A 22,136-nucleotide genomic window follows, 5' to 3' on the forward strand; every position below is an offset into this window, starting at 1 on the left:
ACGCACAGCCGTGACGGGCGCCCAAACCACTGAACCACTGCATTTTTTTTAATTGTTTGGCTTTTATTTCAGTTCGTATTTGATTCGCTAGCTTCAAAAAATTTCTGTGTTTCCATATGCCTTATCATAAGGGGAAAGCTTGAATATGCCACCGCCAACGCAGGGTTGAACATAGTATGCAGGAATATTTACAAAGGAAAGGGATCACTGTATTTTACTACGCTATTGCCACAGACATACACAGAAAACTGTCAAGTTCATTAAAGAGTGTAACTGTTATGCCTATTTATTTATGAAAATATGAAATACGAAATTTGTGATTAGCACATGGATCACACAGTCAGTGCCAGCTGCAATTCGAAAGAAAACCTTGTTTGCAACGCCGTACGCCCGATGGGTCAAGGAGCACTTCCATCACCAGGATTCCCTCGGTCATCAGGCGAGATGAAGCCCTTCAGGCAGTGCATCTCGGCACCATCGGAAGAACGACCACAGATGGCTGCTATCCGGAAAAAAACTAGTAATTGTAGGCGACGGCGCCTGTGGAAAAACGTGCCTCCTGATAGTTTTCAGTAAGCATCAGCTTCCTGAGGTCTTGGTGCCTAGTGTCCTCGAAATTGGCGTCGTCGAAATCGAGGTCGACGGTAAACAGGTTGAATTGGCACTGCGGCGGGAGGACTTCGACCGGCTGTGGCACCTGTCCTACCCGCACACGTACGCCATTCTCGAGAGTTTCACCGCCGACTCGCTGGTGAACATATTGGAGAGGTGGACCCCCGAAGTGCGTCACTTCTGCCCCAGCATGTCCATCTCCCCAGAGGGGAACGAAGACATCCGCAATGGCCCACGCACAGTTCGGGAGCTGGCCAAGATGAAGCAGAAGCTCGTCGCAGCCAAGGAAGGGTGCACCATGTCGGAGGTCCCCGGTCATGGATGTCATCCTCACGGGCTTCAGGATCGGTTCGCCCGGGAACACCCCCGAGAAGTGGACATCCGATGTGCGTCGCGTCTGCACCAACGTGCCCATCGTCGTGACGGACATCGAGAAGGACCTCAGCAATGGCCACCACACATTGTGCGAGCCCGCCAAAATTAAGAATCCCGTGGCGTCCGAAGAAGGGCACACCATGGCTGAGATCAACGTCTTCTGATACCTGGAGTGCTCCACAAAGAGAAAGTGGCCTACACTTCCACTTCCTCTACTTCTACTGCATATGTTTTTCTTCTACACGTAACCCACGCGTCAATATACCATTTTGTGATTATTTCTAACTCTATAATAACATCCAGGATACCGTATATAACTCAGTATTTTCTTTATATTCGTGACAATATGTCACATGACTAATCACTTATGACTCGTTGGTGACACACCACTCTTTATACGAGGACTTAGAACCGTTAGCCGGTCACTGATAGTTGACGTCAATTGTTGCTGCCGTCACGAGGGGACCAACTTCCGGCGGCACATTTTGCGGGCACCTCTGACGCCAACGTAGCCTACTAATGTATTCGAAATAATAAAATAGGCCACTGCGCGTGCACCGCAGGCGTCCGGAAATTGTGCATTCTTTTAAGCAATTAGGTCTCTCCGAGAAACAATATAGTAATGTTCGGCGAAAAAAAGTGAGAGTATGATCCTTTTAAGGATTTGGTGGTTACATGGAGGATTGCGCGATTATTTTCCGGCAACATGGGAAATTTACATTTTTAAGCCGAAGGAATTGTCCACGTACTCGACGGAATCAACCTTTTTTAGGGATCAATAACAAGGGCGACACTAGAGTTTTGCAGAAAAACACACACACACACACACAAGCGTTTCATAACTCACCTGGCTCTTAAAGACACATAGGTAAAATTGAGAAACTGATCGTCTATCAGATAACTCGGAGACAAGCGTATATAACCAATATGGAAGTGTCCTGTGAACAATCGTAGTCAATGTGCAATAAGCTGTTGTCTTAAAATTTATGGGTGTTGCGTACTTGTGACCGATGGCATACACAGCCAAAGATATTTATTGAAAGTTCTGCTAGCTCAACATCAAATCTATAACCAGGGAAATTATCGTGGGACACACGGCTTTAAATATATTTCGAATGTTGTATTATGACAATGATTTAAATATTACAACTTCTATAGGAAAATTGCATGGTGTTTAGCTTTCAAAATTATACTAATCTTGACGCTACAGCAGGATATTGAAGCAGTTAATAACTGTTGCCAGACCCACAAGCGATAACGATGCCGGTGGGCATCGCTCGATCCCATTCGGAATGGGGTCGAACTTGTAAGATAAAGCGTGCACAGTGATGTTAGTCATTTCATTCTGCACATGTCGGATTATCGAAACATAGCCGCGTCTGAGTGTCCTTGCCTTGAAGTCCAGCTGCGCTGAAGTCTTTCAGCGTAGTGTTTGCAGGACACTGGTACAACATCTTTGCTAGCTGCACGAACTGGGATACCCGGAGACCTTCAAGGATGCCAGTGAGGGATATGCTCAATGTGAAGTGGCTTCCGGTAGCAGTAGTTTTTTTTTTTTTTTTTTTTTCCGAAATTGTTTTGCTTTTATTTCAGCGGACTTTTTTTTTTTTTTTTTTTTTTTTTTTTTGCCTTGTGGCAGAGTTACCGCCTCGCATTCGGGAGATACCGGGTTCGATGCCCAGGTACCCACGGGTTATCAATGGGTGCAAGCTTTCCCCCGGCCTGGTGCTCGGCTCTTCGGGGTGAAATGCTTGGGAAAGGGGCAATAGGTATTAAATAGTTGCTCTAATGGGTCAGTGATTCGTTCCGTCATCGGACAACAATACGCCAGCCTTGCGCGGCAAAAGACCACTATGTGGCTCTTTTTTTTTTTTTTTTGTCTGTTTTTCTCGTCAGCCCCACCTTTGCAGGTCGAAGGGTTTGTTCGAAACTCCGCCATTCGAAGAGGCGCACAGCAGGGTTAGCAGAACCTGTTCCAAGCGCACACCGCTGAGAGAGCCGGGCGCCAGGCCGGGGAACGCTTGTACCCATTTTTACCGGTGGGTGCGCGGCGGCGGGTTTCGAGCTGACCCCCACGCACAGCCGTGACGGGCGCCCAAGCCACTGAACCACGACATTTTTTAATTGTGCTTTTATTTCAGTTCGTATCTGATTCCGTACCTTCCAAAAATTAAAATTTCTTTGTTTCTATACACCTTATAATCAGGCAAAAAGTTGAAAATTCCACAGCTAACACTTTGGGTTGAACATAGTATGGAGGGATATTTACAAAGGGAAGGGATCACTGTATTTTACTACGCTATTGAATCAGACATACATAGAAAACTGTCAAGCTCATTAAAGAGTGTAACCGTTATGCCTATTTATTTATGAAAATACGAAATACGAAATATGTGATTAGCACACGGATCACACAGTCAGTGCCAGCTGCAATTCGAAAGAAAACCTTGTTTGCAACGCCATACGCCCGATGGGTCAAGGAGCACTTCCATCACCAGTATTGCCTTGGCCATCAGGAAAGATGAAGCCCTTCAGGCAGTGCATCTCGGCACCATCGGAAGAACGACCACAGATGGCTGCTATCCGGAAAAAACTAGTAATAGTCGTTGGCGGCGCCTGCAGAAAAACGTGCCTCCTGATGATTTTGAGTAAGCATCAGTTTCCTGTGGTCTTCGTGCCAACTGTCTTTGAAAATAACGTCGCCGACATCGAGGTCGACGGTAAACAGGTTGAACTGGCACTGTGGCACACAGCAGAGTTGGAGGACTATACGACCGGCTCTGGCACCTGTGCTACCCGGCCACGGACGCCATTCTCATGAGCTTCAGCGTCGACTCGCTGGGGAACATCTTCGAGAGGCGGGCCCCTTAGGTGCGTCACTTCTGCCCCAGCATGTCCATCACTCCTGTGGGGAACAAGGACATCCGCAATGGCCCACGCACAGTTCGGGAGCTGGCCAAGATGAAGCAGAACCTCGTGGCAGCCAAGGAAAGGTGCACCATGTCGGAGGTCCCCGGTCACGGATGTCATCCTCACGTGCTTCAGGATCGATTCGCTTGGGAACATCACCGAGAAGTGGACATCCGGTGTGCGTCGCGCCTGCACGAACGTGCCCATCGTCGTGATGGCGAGCGAGAAGGACCTCCGCAAAGACCACCACACACTTTGGGAGCCGGCCAAAATTGAGAAGCCCGTTGCGTCCGAAGAGGGGCACACCATGACTGAGATTAACGTCTTCTGATGCCTGGAGTGTTCCGCCAAGAGATAGAATGGCCCTACACTTCCACTTCCTCTACTTCTACTGCATATGTTCTTTCTTCTTCTACACCTAACCCACGCGTCAATGTAGCGTTTTTTTGATTATTTCTAACTGTATAATAACATCCCGAGTACCCTATATTAGCTCAGTGTTTTCTTTATATTGGTGACATTTATGTCACACGACTAATAATTTATGACATATTGGTGATACAGCACTTTTTATACCAGGACTTAGAACATTTATTCTGTCATTGACAGTTGACGTCAATTGTTGCTGACGTCACGAGAGGACCAAGTTCCGGCGGCACATTTTGCGGACATCATGGAAGACAGTTGGGCCAGTTGGTGAGTGTTCGTTAATCACAGCGACATTGCAACTAGCGTGGAAAAACGCAAAGGACAGCGACTGTCTCATCGGTACCTTTTGTCGCGGTCCTTTGTGTTTTTCCACTCTAGTTGCAATGTCGCAGTCATTTTGCGGACACTTCCGGCGCCAACGTAACCTTCTAATGTATTCGCAATAGTAAAATGGGCCGCTACGCGTGCACCGCAGGCGTCCGGAAAACGTACAGCCTCGTCCACTTCTAGCTATAACACGGTCACTGCTTTCAAAGCGTCATTGCGTCCGACTCGGCCAAGCAATATAGCTTAGTGGCAGGCCATGTGAAGCAACACGCCCGGGTCCTTCTGTGCTTGCATCGCTTTGCATCGATATATGCCTACGTCAGGCGCAATGTTGCTTTGAAAGCAGTGACCGTGTTATAGCTAGATGTGGACGACCCTTGTCGTGACGCTGGGGCTATGGCGACCCGGCCTTCACTTGGTAGCGTGCAGAGACTCCGGGTTGAAGAAGGACTGAATCTTCGAAGTTGGTAAAATATGTACAAGCAGGTTTACTGGCACTTTGAGAAAACGTATTTACAAGAATATTTACATGAAGAAGAAGGGTACATCAGCAAAATGACAAGCGTTAAGAGTTCATAGCGAGAAGCGACTGGATGAGCCGTTTACCCAGGGCCCAGAGCGACATTTCGTGCTCTGCAGCGTCCTTAAAAACCCCCTATGTCCAGCCCCTCTCTGAAGATGCTGACCAACCAAATCCAGGGCACGCCCCTCAGGTATCGGCATCCAATCGAACACATCACTGCACTGATGGTCTGAAGCACTGACTGGTCCGGCATTCATTCGTTGGGCGTGATCACTTGTTGGCGGGAAAAGCTTGGGAACGGCGAGGAGAGGAGGTACATTTCTATTCTTCAGCAAAGAAACCACAGGCTGGTTCTGGGGGTTTTACTTCTCAGAAACCCGAGTGCACGTGGCGCCGCATAGGGCTCCCAACATGGTCCCTTTTCGACAATTGCAAATCTTTCCTGCATTCCCGGGAAATCACTTAATGGCCGTATGAGTCATGCTCTTCTCTTGTCCTGCACGTCAGCGGACATGTCACTCTGTCGTCTCCTTTGGATAGGAGGCATTCATCACTGGAGGATAGCACTTCTCGACTGGAAGGGTGAACAAAAGAAAGCACTTCCTGCTATTTCCCGCAGGGGGACGTTTCTTTGTGTTTTTCCAGACGTTCTCTTGACAGGGCCAATTTGGCATTTGCAGGTTGTCCACAAAGCAAAACATGCTTACAAAACAGGATTCCTGGAAACAGGCTCACTTAGAGCCAATGGACCATCACCACATATTCACAAAACTTTTCCATGCCCACAGGCGAACAATAGAGCGCGCAAATGCGGATGCTTGGTCGTAACACCCTGTACATATTCCTTTAAGCAATTAAGTCTCTCCGAGAAACAGTATAGTAATGTTCGGCGAAAAAAAGCGAGAGTATGACCCTTTTAAGGATTTGGTTATTACATTGAGGATTGCGCAATTATTTTCTGGCGACATGGGAAATTTGCATTTTTTTAAGCCGAAAGAATTGTCAAGGTACTCGGCGGAATCAACCTATTTTAGGGATCAATAACAAGGGCGACACTTGAGTTCTGCAGAAAAACACACACACACACACACATGCGTTTCATAACTCACCTGGCTCCTAAAGACACATAGGTAATATTGAGAAACTGATTGTCTATCAGATAACTCGGAGGCAAGCGTATATAACCAATATGGAAGTGTCCTGTGATCAATCGTAGTGAATGTGCCATAAGCTGTTGTCTTAAAATTTATGGGTTTTGCGTACTTGTGACCGATGGCATACACAGCCTAAGATATTTATTGAAGGTTCTGCTAGCTTAACATCAAATCTATAACCAGGGAAATTATCGTGGGACACACGGCTTGAAATATATTTCGAATGTTGTATTATGACTATGCTTTAAATATTAAAACTTCTAGAGGAAAATTGCATGGTGTTTAGCTTTCAAAATTATACTAATCTTGATGCTACAGCATGATATTGAAGCAGTTAATAACTGTTGCCAGACCCACGACCGATAACGATGCTGGTGGAGATCACTCGATCCCATTCGGAAAGGGGTCGAGCTTGTAAGATGAAGTGTGCACAGTGATGTTAGTCATTTCATTCTGCACATGTCGGATTATAGAAAAATGTGGAGGACGCTAATGCTTCGCCTTCATGAATGGAACGCGATAGCGTTATCGCGCCCCGTTCGCAACGTCTACTCATTTGCTTGTCGCGCTTTTGAGTGACACAAAGACGTAGTTCACATGATACAACACTCGTTAACTTATCCAAAGTTACTCATTTTAATTTATTAATCCTTCGGGGACGTAGAAGCGCTTCCAGCCACCTTGCCGAAACGCGCGGGCCTCACGTTGCACTCGTAGGGTCGTAGTTCGTCGGCAACATCGTTGCCGCCACGCGCATGATGGCGCTACGTGCACGCCAAGCGAAGAGGAAGTACAGCGGAAAAGTAATTTGCCACTCGCTTAACTGCGTGTTCTGTAATTCTGTATTTTGCATGCTCATAATTATTATTATACGCCACAATACACTTCTCTACGGGATATTTCTGAGACAACACCGCAATCAATAGACGCGCATTTGTCCCATTCAAACCATCTAGCAAAAATCCGGCACTTCACAGGCACCCTTCAGGGCCTTGTCGAGGCCAACGCAGAGATGCCAGGAGAATTTTGTGATGACATTCGGAAAGTTAAACAGGAACTTCGATCAGAACTCGGACGGCGTTATTTGGGCGCGCTCGTCCGCAGTCGGGAGCAAAGAATGCAGTAAGAGGCGCAGCCATCACAACTCGTTCGTGCCTTCGAACGGGAACAGCCTGCACGGGTTAGTATACGGGAGGTTATTCACCGCGGCACCGTTTCGCGAGGGTACGGCGAAGTGGCGATGAATACTATCGCTAGTTTCTCCAGGCCGGAAAACCGCTTGATCCCGTGCCATCCGAAGCCAGAGCGAACTACCCAAAGTTCCTCAGGAAATTAGGGAGGCAACAAACTCCTCATTGACTGCTGAGGAAATAGAGCGCGTAATAGGAAAACTCCCTAAGAACAAAGCACCCGGACCGGACGGCAAAATAGCCGAATTTTACCAATGCTTTAGAAATGAACTCAGCCCAACACTAGCTGAGGTTTTCGAGGATATAATAAAATGAAAACTTCTCCCTCCTTCAATGCGGCGCAGCAATTTAGTCCTAATTCCTAAGAAACCTTGCCCTGAATCGATCCCCGACGTAGCTGTTTTCAGGCCAAACAGCCTTCTTTCCACGGACTATAATATTCTGGCTGGAGCTCTCGCTCGTCGACTCGGGACCGCCCTCAGCATCGTGGTGGGAGAGCATCAATCATGCGGCTTCAAAGGGCGCTCCATAAACACCAACTTACACCACATGAGAACGGTCAGCGAGGCGGCGGATATAGGGCTCCCTTGGCCGTTCTCCAGATCGATTTGAGGAAGGCATTTAATCAGGTTGACCGGGCTTTCCTCTTTTCTCTCCTTCAGCAGTGCGAAGTAGGTGACGACATACTAGATTGGCTCAAAATTTGCTTCACTGAAATTAGTACTTCAATCGTCCTTAACGGTATACCAAGCGCGACGATACAGGTGAATAGATCAGTACGATAAGGGTGTCCGATGTCGCCTGTTCTCTTCACCTTGTATACGGAACCTCTATGTCGCATGGTAGTTGTGTCTAAAACCATCAAGGGTCTAGATCTCGGCGGCCAAACCTGCGCGTCCTCGCATACGCGGACGACGCAGCCTTCATTTCCACATCCCAGCAACAAGTGGGGGAGATGATTCAATTCGCAAAGTCCTTCTGTCAAACTTCTGGAGCCGAACTAAATTTAGAAAAATCGCAAGGCGCCTGGTTGGGAGACTGGAAAGGGAAGCCCAGCCAACTCTTTGCAGTAGAATGGTCCGAACAAATTGACAAATACCTAGACATTGGCAAAACGAGCATGAACATGTGGCAACCCAAACTAGCTGCCACTGAAAGGAAGCTAGATCTTGGCGGCCGAGACACATAGCCATGTTCATGAGAGCCTATGTATGCAACACGGTTGTTTACCCGGCGCTACTATACTCAGCCAGAGTGACCACAATCGACAGGGGCTCCTTGGGAAGGCTACACAGATCATGGGCAGTCTTCATTTGGCGCTCTACGGTAGAGCTTATGCGCCGAAGCAATCCCTTCTGGAGCATGGAGCGAGGCGGACTGATCTTAGTAAACGTAAAACTTAAACTTGTAGTCCAAAGGGTCATTTTCTTTCGAAACCAAAAGGATAATTTTCATCGCGCGGCCACTCAGTATCTAGGCTCGGTGCATTTGGCCCCTTGGTTGGCCACAACCAAGCCAATATGTCACGGCATGAGAGCCACAGCTTCCTACAAGGAAGTAGCGCAGTCACTGGCGCTGGAGCAAGGGCTTTTTTCCGGGAGTACCTGCTCGGTAAAACCGAGGAAGCTTTACTGGGACTTGCTGGCACAATTTCTGCAACCTCCAGTATATCGGAAACCCCCCATAGGGGTGGGCAAGACTGATGCCCTCAAGCGAGTCAGGAGGCTGCCCGTTCCAACAGGCTCCAAGGATTTCTTCTTCCGTTTCCACACAGGAGTTTTGCCCGTGAAAGCACGTCAGGAAGGGCGGGGTTTCTTCCTACCATGGGGCGCAAACTGTCTCCTGTGGGGCCGACGGGAGACCGCTCAACATGTCTTTATGGAATACAACACGGCGCACATCTTCTGGAACGAAGTACGGGTATTTTTCGCCACAGATTTGGACGTCACATGGCCAGGGCTCTTGTGTCTCAATGCTCCTTGTGATTGTCCAGAGCTTCGAGACATTGTGATAGTGCTTGCGTTGCATGCCCTCTGGCATGCGCGCGTGGATGTGGTGGAATATGTGCGTTCTCCAAAACCAGCGTGGCGGCACCTGGTGGACAAAACAGAGTGGACAGTGAGCGCACTTGAGTCCTCTGGCTCCGACGAAAGCCTTCAGGAGGAACTATAGCGGGGCTGCCGGGCTGTGAAGGTCTTCAATACACGCCAGTACGAACGGTTTGGGTGCCGCTGTTGATGCACGCAGCGTTGCGGAAGTAGTGTATTTTTTTCCGCTTCTCTGGTTTTCCCCTTTGTCTTTTAGTGACGCATTTCAGGCTTATATGTTAACCTTTTTCTGACCCCCTCTTACCAGACCCCTCGATATAATTCTCTATTGTGCAATAATCTCCCCTCGTGTTTCTTATAGCCGACGTTAACACGAGAAGCAATCAATGCTCTCGTCTGTTGACTGAATTGCACCCTTGTACATATATCTGTAAATAAAGGTTTTTTTTTTTGTAACTGGAAAAAAAAAAAAAAAAAGCTGGCGTGGCATAGTGGTTAGGGGGCTCGTCTCGCAACCCGGAGGCCCACGATCGATTCCTCAGGTCGGCGATATTTCCTACTCGTTTTTATTTATTAATGCTTCTGGCATTTTTCGCTCACGGCCAACGCCGGACGACGCAGGACGACGGCCGCCGACGAAGACACCGACTTTTCTGCGACACGGGGCCCTTAACGCTATCACGTTAAAATAGCCGCGCCTGAGTGTCCTTGCCTTGCAGTCCAGCTTCGCTGAAGTCTTTCAGTGGAGTGTTTTCAGGACTTAGTCGCAAGATCATTGCTAGCTGCACGGATTGGGATACCTGGAGACCTTCAAGGATGATAGTTAGGGATATGCTCAATGTGAGGTGGCTCCCGGCAAGAGTAGATTTTTTTTTTTTTTTTTGCAAAATTGTTTTACTTTTATTTCAGTGCATTTTCTTTTTTGTTTTTTTGTTTTTTTGCCTTGTGGTAGAGTTTCCGCCTCGCATTCGGGAGGTACCGGGTTCGATGCCCGGGTACCCACGGGATATCAATGGGCGCAAGCTTTTCCCCGGCCTGGTGCTCGGCTCTTTGAGGTGAAATGCTTAGGAAAGCGGTAATAGGTCTTAAATAGTTGCTCCGATGGGTCAGTGATTCGTTCCGTCATCGGACAACAATGAGTCCGCCTTGCGCGACAAAAGACCATTATGTGGCCCTTTTTTTTTGTCACAGTTTTTCTCATCAGCCCGGCCTTTGCAGGTCGAAGGGTTTGTTCGAAACTCCGCCACTCGAAGAGGCGCACAGCAGGGTTAGCAGAGCCTGGTCCAAGCGCACACCGCTGAGAGAGCCGGGCGCCAGGCCGGGGAACGCTTGTACCCATTTTTACCGGTGGGTGCGCGGCGGCGGGTTTCGAACTGACCCCCACGCACAGCCGTGACGGGCGCCCAAGCCACTGAACCACGACATTTTTTTTATTGTTTGGCTTTTATTTCAGTTCGTATTTGATTCGGTACATTCAAAACATTTCTGTGCTTCCATACACTTTATCATAAAAGGAAAGGGTGAAAATTCCACCGCTAACACTGGGTTGAACATAGTATGCAGGAATATTTACAAAGGAAAGGGATCACTGTATTTTACTACGCTATTAACAGAGACATACACAAAAAACTGTCAAGTTCATTAAAGAGTGTAACCGTTATGCCTATTTATTTATGAAAATATGAAATACGAAATTTGTGATTAGCACACGGATCACAGAGTCAGTGCCAGCTGCAATACAAAAGAAAACCTTGTTTGCAACGCCGCAGGCACGATTAGTCAAGGAGCACTTCCATCACCAGGATTGCCTTGGTCATCAGGAGGGATGACGCCCTTCAGGCAGTGCATCTCGGCACCATCGGAGGAGCGACCGCAGATGGCAGCTATCCGGAAAAAAAACTGGTAATTGTCGGCGACGGCGCCTGCGGAAAAACGTGCCTCCTGATAGTATTCAGTAAGTATCAGCTTCCTGAGGTCTTGGTGCCTAGTGTCCTCGAAAACGGCGTCGTAGAAATCGAGGTCGACGGTAAACAGGTTAAATTGGCACTGCGGCAGGAGGGCTACGACCGGCTGTGGCACCTGTCCTACCCGGACACGGACGCCATTCTCATGTGCTTCAGCGTCGACTCGCTGGGGAACATATTAGAGAGGTGGACCCCCGAAGTGCGTCACTTCTGCCCCGGCGTGTCCGTCACCCGAGTGGGGAACAAAGACATCCGCAATGGCCCACGCACAGTTCGGGAGCTGGCCAAGATGAAGCAGAAGCTCGTGGCGCCCAAGGAAGGGTGTGCCATGTCGTAGGTCCCCGGTCATGGATGTCATCCTCATGTGCTTCACGATCGATTCGCTCGGGAAGATCCCCGAGAAGTGGACATCCGATGTGCGTCGCGTCTGCACCAACATGCCCATCGTCGTGATAGGCATCGAGAAGGACGTCCGCAATGGCCACCACACATTGGGCGAGCCCGCCAAAATTAAGAAGCCCGTGGCGTCCGAAGAAGGGCACACCATGGCTGAGATCAACGTCTTCTGATACCTGGAGTGCTCCACCAAGAGAAAGTGGCCTACACTTCCACTTCCTCTACTTCTATTGCATATGTTTTTCTTCTTCTACACGTAACCCACGCGTCAATATAGCATTGTTTTATTATTTCTAACTGTATAATAACATCCAGGATACAGTATATAACCCAGTATTTCCTTTATATTCGTGACATTTATGTCACATGACTAATGACTTATGACTCGTTGGTGACACACCACTATACCAGGACTTAGAACCGTTATCCGGTCAATGACAGTTGACGTCAATTGTTGCTTACGTCACGAGGGGACCAAGTTCCGGCGACACATTTTGCGAACACTTCCGACGCCAACGTAGCCTACTAATGTATTCGCAATAATAAAATGGGCCGCTGCACGTGCACCGCAGGCATCCGGAAAATATGCATTCCTTTAAGCAATTAGGTCTCTCCGAGAAACAATATAGTAATGTTCGGCGAAAAGAAGTGAGTGTGATCTTTTTAAGGATTTGGTGGTTACATTGAGGATTGCGCGATTATTTTCCGGCAACATGGGAGATTTACATTTTTAAGCCGAAAGAATCGTCCAGGTACTCGACGGAACCAACCTTTTTTAGGGATCAATAACAAGGGCGACACTTGAGTTCTGTAGAAAAACAGACACACACACATGCGTGTCATAACTCACCTGGCTCCTAAAGACACATAGGTAATATTGAGAAACTGATTGTTTTACAGATAACTCGGAGACAAGCGTATATTACCAAGTGCCCTGTGAACAATCGTAGTGAATGTGCAATAAGCTGTTGTCTCAAAATTTATGGGTGGTGCGTACTTGTGACAGATGGCATACACAGCCTAAGATATTTATTGAAGTTTCTGCTAGCTCAACATCAAATCTATAACCAGGGAAATTATCGTGGGACACGGCTTGAAATATATTTCCAATGTTATATTATGACTGTGATTTAAATATTAAAACATCTAGAGGAAAAATGCATGAATATTTAGCTTTCAAAATTATAGTAATCTTCATGCTACTGCATGATATTGAAGCAGTTAATAACTGCTGCCAGACCCACAAGCGATAACGATGCTGGTGCTCGATCCCATTCGGAAAGGGGTCGAGCTTGTAAGATGAAGTGTGCATAGCGATGTTAGGCATTTCATTCTGCACATGTCGGATTATCGAAAAATAGCCGCGTCTGAGTGTCCTTGCCTTGAAGTCCAGCTGCGCTGAAGTCTTTCAGCGGAGTGTTTGCAGGACTTAGTTGCAACATCTTTGCTAGCTGCACGAATTGTGATTCCCGGAGACCTTCAAGGATGCCAGTGAGGGATATGCTCAATGTGAAGTGGCTTCCGGTAGCACTAGGGGTTTTTTTTTTTGTTTTTTTTTTTCTTGCAAAATTGTTTCGCTTTTATTTCAGTGGACTTTTTTTTTTTTGCCTTGTGGCACAGTTATCGCCTCGCATTCGGGAGGTACCGGGTTCGATTCCAGGGTACCCACGGGTTATCAATGGGTGCAAGCTTTTCCCCGGCCTGGAGCTCAGCTCTCTGGGGTGAAATGCTTGGGAAAGAGGTAAGAGGTATTAAATAGTTGCTCCGATGGGTCAGTGATTCGTTCCGTCATCGGACAACAAAACGTCCGCCTTGCGCGGTAAAAGACCATTATGTGGCTCTTTTTTTTTTTTTTTTGTCTGTTTTTCTCGTCAGCCCCACCTTTTCAGGTCGAAGGGTTTGTTCGAAACTCCGTCATTCGAAGAGGCGCACAGCAGGATTAGCAGAGCCTCTTCCAAGCGCACACCGCTGAGAGAGCCGGGCGCCAGGCCGGGGAATGCTTGTACCCATTTTTACCGGTGGGTGTCCGGCGACGGGTTTCGAACTGACCACCTCCCTCAGCCGAAACGGGCGCCCAAACCACTCAACCACGACTATGTTTTTAATTGTTTCGCTTTTATTTCGTATTTGATTCCGTACCTTCGAAAAATTTGTGTTTCCATACACCTTATAATCAGGGGAAAAGTTGAAAATTCCACCTCTAACTCTTTGGGTTAAACAAAGTATGGAGGAATATTTACAAAGGGAAGGGATCACTGTATTTTACTACGCTATTGCCACAGACATACACAGAAAACTGTCAAGTTCATTAAAGAGTGTAACCGTTATGCCTATTTATTTATGAAAATACCAAATACGAAATTTGTGATTAGCACATGGATCACACAATCAGTGCCAGCTGCAATTCAATAGAAAACCTTGTTTGCAACGCTGTTCGCACTATGGGTCGAGGAGCACTTCCATCACCATGATTGCCTAGGTCACTAGAAGAGATGAAGCCCTTAAGGCAGTGCACCTCGGCTCCATCGGAAGAGCGACCACAAATGGCTGCTATCCGGAAAAAACTAGTAATAGTCGTTGATGGCGCATGCAGAAAAACGTGCCTCCTGATGGTTTTGAGTAAGCATCAGTTTCCTGTGGTCTTCGTGCCAATTGTGTTTGAAAACCGCGTCTCCGACATCCAGGTCGACGGTAAACAGGTTGAACTGGCACTGTGGCACACAGCAGGGTAGGAGGACTATACGACCGGCTCTGGCACCTGTCCTACCCGGACACGGACACCATTCTCATGAGCTTCAGCGTCGACTCGCTGGGGAACATCTTCGAGAGGCGGACCCCGGAGGTGCGTCACTTCTGCCCCAGCATGTCCATCACCCCAGTGGGGAACAAAGACATCCGTAATGGCCCACGCACAGTTCGGGAGCTGGCCAAGATGAAGCAGAAGCTCGTGGCAGCCAAGGAAGGGTGCACCATGTCGGAAGTCCCCGGACATGGATGTCATCCTCATGTACTTCAGGATCGGTTCGCTCGGGAACATCCCCGGGAAGTGGACATCCGATGTGCGTCGCTTCTGCACCAACGTGCCCATCGTCGTGATAGGGAGTGAGAAGGACCTCCGCAGTGACCACCACACACTGTGGGAGCCGGCCAAAATTAAGAAGCCCGGGGCGTCCGAAGAGGGGAACATCATGGCTGAGATCAACGTCTTCTGATACCTGAAGTGTTCCGCCAAGAGATAGAATGGGCCTGTACTTCCACTTCCTCTACTTCTACTGCATATGTTTTTTCTTCTTCTACGCCTAACCCACGCGTCAATGTAACGTATTTTGATTATTTCTAACTGTATAATAACATTCAGAATACCGTATATTAGCTCAGTGTTTTCCTTATATTGATGGCACTTATGTCACATGACTAATGACTTATTACTTGATGGTGATACAGCACTCTTTATACCAGGGCTTAGAACCTTTATTCGGTCATTGACCGTGGACGTCAATTGTTGCTGAAGTCACGAGGGGACCAAGGTCCGCCGGCATATTTTGCGGACATCGTGGAAGACGGTTGGGCTAGTTGGTGTGTATTCGTTAATGACTGCGACATTGCAACTAGCGTGATAAAACGCAAAGGACAGCGGCTGTCCCGTCGGTACCTTGTGTCGCTGCCCTTTGTGTTTTTCCACGCTAGTTGCAATGTCGCAGTCATTTTGCGGACACTTCTGGCGCCAACGTAGCCTACTAATGTATTCGCAATAATAAAATGGGCCGCTACGCGTGCACCGCAGGCATCCGGAAAACATACATTCCTTCAAGCAATTAGGTCCCTCCGAGAAGCAATATAGTAATGTTCGGCAAAAAAAAAAAAGTGAGAGTATGATCCTTTTAAGGATTTAGTGGTCACTTTGATGATTGCGCGAGTATTTTGCGGCGACTTGAGAAATTTGCATTTTTTAAGCCGAAAGAATTGCCCAGGTACTCTACGGAATCAACCTTTTTTAGGGATCAATAACAAGGGCGACACTTGAGTTTTGCAGAAAATACCCACACACACACATGCGTTTCATAACTCACCTGCCTCCTAAAGACACATATGTAATATTGAGAAACTGATTGTCTTATAGATAAATCGGAGACAAGCGTATATGACCAAATGTCCTGTGAACAATCGTAGTGAATGTGCAATAAGCTGTTGTCTCAAAATTTATGGGTGGTGCGTACTTGTGACCGATGGCATACACAGCCTAAGATGCAACAGATGTTTGGTTTGGGCGAGTTGGTTGCAGTGTCTTGAAGACATAGCGCAAAAAAGACGGGGACAACTAACCCAGATGTACACAGGACAGGCGCTAACTGACAACTTTATTTTCGAGGAAAACCGCAGCACAGTTTATGTCAAAACTCCCGTGACAATCAAGGGGCCTTATACTACGACCAAACACAGTTTAACAAAGGGGGGCCGACAATCTGGGTTCAATGCCCGGGTACCCACCACGGGTTATCAATGGGTAAAAGCTTTTTCCCGGCCTGGTGCTCGGCTCTTTGGGGTGAAATGCTTGGGAAAGGGGTAATAGGTCCCAAATAATTGTTCCGATGGGTCAGTAATTCGTTTCGTAATAGGACAACACTAAGTCCGCCTTGTGCGGCAAAAGACCATAATGTGGCCCTTTTTTTTTCACAGTTTTTCTCATCAGCCCGACCTTTGCTGGTCGAAGGGTTTGTTTGAAACTCCGCCACTCAGAGCCGCACATCAGGGTTAGCAGAGCATCTTCCAAGCGCACACCGCTGAGAGAGCCGGGCCTTGCCGGGGAATGCTTGTACCCATTTTTACCGGTGGGTGTCCGGCGGCGGGTTTCGAACTGACCACCTCCCGCAGCCGAGACGGGCGCCCAAACCACTTAACCACGACTTTTTGTTTAATTGTTTTGCTTTTATTTCAGTTCGTATTTGATTCGGCACCTTCAAAAAATTTCTCTGTTTCCACACACCTTATAATCAGGAGAAAAGTTGAAAATTTCACCGCTAACACTTTGGGTTAAACAAAGTATGGAGGAATATTTACAAAGGGAAGGGATCACTGTATTTTACTACGCTATTGCCACAGACATACACAGAAAACTGTCAAGTTCATTAAAGAGTGTAACCGTTATGCCTATTTATTTATGAAAATACCAAATACGAAATTTGTGATTAGCACATGGATCACACAATCAGTGCCAGCTGCAATTCAATAGAAAACCTTGTTTGCAACGCTGTTCGCACTATGGGTCAAGGAGCACTTCCATCACCAGGGTTGCCTCAGTCACTAGGAAAGATGAAGCCCGTCAGGCAGTGCATCTCGGCACCATCGGAAGAGCGACCACAGATGGCTGCTATCCGGAAAAAACTAGTAATAGACGTTGACGGCGCTTCCAGAAAAACGTGCCCCCTGATGGTTTTGAGTAAGCATCAGTTCCCTGAGGTCTTCCTGACAAGTGTCTTTGAAAACGATGTCGCCGAAGTCGAGGTCGACGCTAAACAGGTTGAACTGGCACTGTGGCACACAGAAGGGTAGGAGGACTACGACCGGCTCTGGCACCTGTCCTACCCGGACACGGACACCATTATCATGTGCTTCAGCGTCGACTCGCTGGGGAACATCTTCGAGGGGTGGACGCCCGTGGTTCGTAACTTCTGCCCCAACGTGTCCATCACCCTGGTGTGGAAGAAAGACACCCGCAATAATCCACACAAACTTCAGGAGCTGGCCAAGATGAAGCAGAAGCTTGTAGCACCCAAGGAAGGACGGATCATGGTGGAGAAGATCCCTTGACACGGACGTCATCCTCCCGTGCTCCACTATCGTTTCGCCCGACTTGCTGAAAAACACCCCCGTGATGTGAACGTCCGAGGTTCGTCGCTTCTGCCCCAACTTGACGATGACCGGGTTGGGGAGCGAGAATGACTTCCACAATGATCAGGACACACTGTGGGAGCTGGCCAAGATCGGAGATCAACGTCTATTGATACCTGGAGTCTCCGTCAAGACAAAGAATGTCCCTACACTTCTATGTCCTCTACTTCTACCTGCATCTCTTCTTTCTTCTTCTACACCTAACCCATGCATCAATGTAGCGTTTTGTTTATTATTTCTAAGAGTATGATAACATCCAGGATGCCGTATATTAGCTCAATGTTTTCTTTATATTGGTGACTCTTATGTCACATGACTAATGACTTATGACTCATTGCTGATACAGCACTCTTTATACCAGGACACACAACTCTCATTCGGTCATTGACAGATAACGTCGATTATTGCGGACGTCCCGAGAGGACCATTGTTCCAGTGGCACATTTTGCGGACACTTCCGGCGCCAACGTAGCCTACTAATGTATTCTCATGAATGAAGTGAGCCCGGCGCCTGCACAGTAGACGTCAATAAACTTGCATTCTTTTGCGCAATTAGATATCTCTTCTGGAAAGAACATAGCTATGTTCGGCGAATAGAAGTAAGAGTAAGATTCGTTTTTGAAGGATTTGGTGGCTGCATGGACATTGCGCTAATATTTTCCGGGTGAAGGGAATTTTGTATTTATACCGCGAAACAATTATCAAGTCATCAACGGAAACAACCTTTTCTAGTAATCAATAACGGGGGTGACACGGTCGAGTTGTGCAAAAAAAGAAATAGTTGTGGTTTAACTCGGGTTAACCCTAGTAGAATTGCGATAGCAACGGTGGAAGTTTATTTTGCAGCTACATTATTCCCCTATCACGTCCTATCACACCGGCGACTCGCGGAGGTCGCGCGACACGATTCGTCACGAAGGGGGCGATTAGTCACTGAAGGGGAGACGCGAACGAGTCGCCAGCGACCCGTTTCAGGTATAAAAAAAAAGTCACTCGCTGACCGATTTCTTGCGACGCGACTTGAAGTCGCAGAACTCCTCAGCCAACCCGCGGAGCTTCTTCCTTCATCCTTGGGCGGGAAAATTCATGTGTGCATGCGTGCATGTACCTGCACACATGTCAAGGATCACTGCGAGAGTGAAACGTACTAATTCGGGTTAGTACTCGTACTCTTTACCATGCGCTCGACGCTCTGGCATGAGGTGATTTCGTAATCTGCTATTGCGCGAGAATGCAAACAACAGCGGGCACACCACCGCCGCTTCTGTCTTCGTTGAACTAGAGCGCTTTTGACTCTCGAAACAGCTCTAAACATGGGCATAACCATGAGATCTACTTCCTCGCTGATAATTGCACATATTCATACCCGAAATGAGTCCGAATTGATCTACCACTAGCGTTGTAGCAGAGTCCGTAAAGGCGCGAAAGTCGGCTCTTCGTTCAAATCTCGTTCGGTGAACGGGTTGTCGTGAAGCGAGTCGCATGCCGATGTGAACACTCGTTGTCGATCGGCGCTTGTAGCCGGTCTCCCCCTCCGTGACAAACCGAGCCGCGCGACCTCCGCGAGTCGCCAGTGTGAACCAGCCTTAAGGTGCTACATTATTGGAGACACTTAAGTTCATCCTTTAAAGGCCCACTGTCCACCCTCCGGTCGAAAATATTTTCTTCCCCTGTGACTGTGAGACTTCGCCCCTAGAACGCAAGGCCGCAAAATGTTTTTGAAAAGAGTAACTAATAACGCAGTTACAGCCACCGCAATCACCCGATTCTGTCATGCTTCTCTCCTTCCATTCCCTCGCAAAGGTTTTTCACTCTCCTGCCCGAGGTCGTCTAGCCTCCGCAAGACAAATTCCCCTTCCTCCTCCGCGTTTGGCGGTAGGTGGGGTGTGGCACTCCGCGAGTGCAAAAAAAAAAGAAAAAAAAAAAAACCGCCGAGGGAGCGCGCGCCGCTGGATTCAGTCTGGCTGTGGCGAGAGAAAAGCGCGCAGCGAGCGGTAGACACCCATCCTTCTCCCGTCCGTCAGCGAGACGGACCAATGGACGTCGTTCGCGGTACGTACGTCATTATCGTGGCCTGTCGGGCCAGCGCAGGAAACGGGGAAGCTGGCTTCCAAACGGAGAGCATGAGAGAGCTTTGAATTGTATTTTCGATGCTTTGCGGCGCGCGTGTCACTGTAGCATTTTGCACAGACTATCTCCAGTACCTGATCGAAACACTGGGCTCCTTTGCTTAAAAGGGCCTTCCCTGGACAGTGGCCCTTTAAGAGTATGACGCGAGAGCGTAAGATACTAGTCTTCTTTCTTCTTCTTCTGCTCCTCCTCCTCCTCTTCGGCTGTTCAAGTTCAAGCGTGGCCTCCGCTTGGACTACGCAACAGCTCGAAACCTGGCGCAGTATTGTTATCGCAATAAAAAACGCGCCTCATCACTCTCCTTGCTCCTAACGGCACATAGATAATATTGAGAAACTCTTTGCCTAACCGACAACACGGAGACAAGCGTACATGGCGTATATGGAAGGGTGTACCGTACATGATCATAGTGAACGTGTAATAAGTTGTCTAAAATTTATAGACGGGGACGTGCTTGTGATCTATACCATTCTCAGTCTATAGGATATCTATTGAATGTACTACGAGCTCAAAGTCTGTTCTATACCAATGAAAATGGTCGTCCGACACGAGGCTTGAAATATATTTTTAATACTGTAACATATCTATCAATTAAATATTCAAACGTTTCAGGACAATACTGCATGGAAGTTTAGTTTTAAAAAAATATGCTAATGTTTCCACCACAGCAACATACTGAAACGGCCAAGAACTGTTCCAAGGTGCACTACCGGTAATGATGCCGCTGAACATCATCTGCCCGAGTCATAATCGGGAGGATCTTGTAAGGGCTTGTAAGGTGAAGTGGGCACGGCGGCGACGTTGGTGTATTTATGACGCACATCTGTGATTATCAAGGATTAGCCACATCTGAGCGTCCTTTCCTTGAAGTCCAGCATCGCTGAGGTCTTTCGCCGGAACGTTTCCAGGAATGTGTATGCAAGCGAAAGCCTATGGGTCCGTATGTTAGCTGCATGGCTTCCAAATACCGGCAGGTCTTCTTGGATGCCAGAGAGAAGCAGGCTCAATGTGAGGTGGCTTCCGGTAGTTGTAGATGAATAGCTGTGCGATCACTAGGAATGTTGAAACCCTTCAGGCAGTGCATCTCGGCTCCATCGGAAGAGCGACCACAGATGGCTCCTATCCGGAAAAAACTAGTAATAGTCGGCGACGGCGCCTGCGGAAAAACGTGCCTTCTGAGAGTTTTCAGTAAGCATCAGATTCTCGAGGTCTTCGTGCCAACTGTCTTTGAAATCTACATTGCCGACATCGAGGTCGACGGTAAAACGGTTTAACTGGCTCTGTGGCACACAGCAGAGTAGGAGGACTACGACCGGCTGTGGCACCTGTCCTACCCGGACACGGACGCCATTCTCATGAGCTTCAGCGTCGACTCGCTGGGGAACATCTTCGAGAGGTGGACCCCCGAGGTGCGTCACTTCTGCCGCAGCATGTCCATCACCACAGTGGGGAACAAAGACATCCGCAATGGCCCACGCACAGTTCGGTAGCTGGCCAAGATGAAGCAGAAGCTCGTGGCGCCCAAAGAAGGGTGCACCATGTCGAAGGTCCCCGGTCATGAATGCCATCTTCAAGTGCTTCAGCATCGACTCGCTGGAGAACATCCCCGAGAAGTGGACGTCCGATGTGCGTCGCGTCTGCATCAACGCGGCCATTGTCGTGGTGGGGAGCGAGAAGGACCTCCGCAATGACCAGCACACACTGTGAGAGCCAGCCAAAATTAAGAAACCCGTAGCGTCTGAAGGGCACACAATGGCTGAGATCAACGTCTTCTGATAACTGGAGTGCTCCGGCAACACAAAGAATAGCCCTACACATCTACTTCCTCTACTTCTACCGCATATGTTCTTTCTTCTCCTACACATAACCCACGCGTCAATGTAGCGTTTTTTGATTATTTCTAACAGTATAATAACAGCCAGGATACCGTATATTAGCTCAGTGTTTCTTTTATATTGCTGCCACTTTGATGCCACATGACTTATGACTCGCTGGTGATACAGCACTCTTTATACCATGACATAGAACTCTTATCAGGTCATTGACAGATGACCTCAATTATTGCTGATGTCACAAGGGGACCAAGTTCCGGCGTCACATTTTGCAGTCACTTCCGGCAGCAACTATTACTACTAATGTATTCTCAATAATAAAATGGGCCGCTGCGCGTGCACCGCAGGCGTCCGGAA

General features: G+C 48.0%; 6 pseudogenes; all 6 read left to right on the forward strand.

Moving 5' to 3' along the window:
• Positions 1-444: 444 nt before the first annotated feature.
• LOC146204974 (ras-like GTP-binding protein Rho1 pseudogene) lies at positions 445-1,235 on the forward strand (annotated as a pseudogene).
• Positions 1,236-3,559: 2,324 nt separating this feature from the next.
• Positions 3,560-4,228, forward strand: LOC146204975 (ras-like GTP-binding protein rhoA pseudogene; annotated as a pseudogene).
• Positions 4,229-10,555: 6,327 nt separating this feature from the next.
• Positions 10,556-12,188, forward strand: LOC146204976 (rho-related GTP-binding protein RhoB-like; annotated as a pseudogene).
• Positions 12,189-14,471: 2,283 nt separating this feature from the next.
• LOC146204977 (ras-like GTP-binding protein rhoA pseudogene) lies at positions 14,472-15,167 on the forward strand (annotated as a pseudogene).
• A 2,071-nt stretch (positions 15,168-17,238) lies between these two features.
• Positions 17,239-20,959, forward strand: LOC146204978 (ras-like GTP-binding protein Rho1 pseudogene; annotated as a pseudogene).
• A 78-nt stretch (positions 20,960-21,037) lies between these two features.
• Positions 21,038-21,723, forward strand: LOC146204979 (ras-like GTP-binding protein Rho1 pseudogene; annotated as a pseudogene).
• Positions 21,724-22,136: the final 413 nt, after the last annotated feature.

Source organism: Amblyomma maculatum, chromosome 1 (genome assembly GCF_055883805.1).
Source record: "Amblyomma maculatum isolate TAMU_Amacu chromosome 1, ASM5588380v1, whole genome shotgun sequence".
Lineage (NCBI taxonomy): Eukaryota > Metazoa > Arthropoda > Arachnida > Ixodida > Ixodidae > Amblyomma > Amblyomma maculatum.